Genomic DNA, 1,564 nt, shown 5'->3' with positions numbered 1-1,564 from the left:
TTTCGGCTGGGATAGGAGCTTGTTCTTTATTTTGTGCTCCACTCTCACACTCACCATCTTTTTCTCCGTCCCTTACACTCAACCTCTCAACATTTTCCACTTGAGCTCCCTCATCACATTCAACTGGATCATCCTCCAGCATACGATCAAAATCATCCTATACTCCACCAAATTCATCAACATTGAACGATAAAGATTGTAGACTTGGGCAAGTGTGTGGAGCTTCTATCTCAGGAAAGATATCGTCAATGTTCTCAATCACTGCTCCGAGTTGAATATTATGAGAAAACATCGGTTGAGCAGGATTGTCAGCACCATCATCATTATCATCATCATCATCATCACCCTGAGCTGCCTGATTATCAGATATAGTATCTTCTGAACTTGAAGAAGTTGTGGAAGTACTTTATGTTTGAAGTATTGTGCTGATTATAGGCTCCCCGCTCCTCATTACCCCTCTCATTTTCATTTTCTCTCAGATCACAACCCTATTCAGGTAACCCTTGTTCCTGAACACTCTCAGCTAAAGCTACATCCTCTCCCTCAGCTAAGGCATGGGGTGATCCCGGGGTAAGTTCAACCGGTTCTGGTTGAACTATAGGATCTATCACTCTCCTATAGTCTATTACACACTGAGCCCTCTGAACAGCGAAGTCAAAAAGCTCGGGTGGGATTTCCATAATGAAATCCAGATCTTCAACTTCGGTGTGTTGCCGAATACGCGTCATGACGAACGAAGGCCCAATTTCACTGTTTGCCCTGGCCGGAATGTCATCGTTGGAGTTCATCATGGCTTTAATTATTAATTACAAAAATCTTTGAAATGGCACGAACTTCCTTGCTTTGGACGGAAACTGTTTACCGTTGACGAGCTCGACAAATTCATTCCATATAATTAGCGCGTAATCGTACTTGCGCGTGAACACAACTCCATGGAAGAATCTGAGAAACGAACTGCTACAGGTATCGATTCCAGCAGTATTTGATGTTAGGCATCGTTTGAGGATTGAAAATAGAAGATGCCATATCGACGGAAGGAATCGCCGTTTGAACTGCGATGGATTAGTCAACTCTTGCGAGTATCCTAATCGTTTGATATCACGGCAGAGTTCGTCGTCGGTAACTAATGATTCAAATCCTGTCGAGCCCGGTCCCAGTAGACGTAGTATTCTTCGGAGTCGTTTTAGAGTCAAACGACTTACGTATTCATCTACGCTCCCTTCAAAGTAATAGACGTCACCATTTTTGGCAAGTGTTAGTGTATTTCAAAACTGCTGTAAATAAATCATCGGGACAGAAGAATGGGCAGAAAGAACATAGGATATCAGATGTCCACGAAGGATTTCTGGTATTATTTGGTATTCAGAGGGCATGTCGAAGTTGAAGGAATGCTTATTGGGTTTGATTTCTAGAAAATGGCTTTGTGGTAAAAGAGAATCTTCTGGGATGGGTTGGTTTAATGGCTGGGGTGGGTTATTAATGTTATCAGATCAGACCGAAGGAATATGGGATTCCTCGTCAGACTGATTATGTTGGTCAACCATTTGTACATGTAAAATTTCCA

The sequence above is a fragment of the Cynara cardunculus genome (genome assembly GCF_001531365.2).
Source record: "Cynara cardunculus var. scolymus isolate 2C chromosome LG 6, CcrdV1, whole genome shotgun sequence".
Lineage (NCBI taxonomy): Eukaryota > Viridiplantae > Streptophyta > Magnoliopsida > Asterales > Asteraceae > Cynara > Cynara cardunculus.
The sequence above is the reverse complement of the archived record's forward strand: the minus strand, read 5'-3'. Positions refer to the sequence as shown.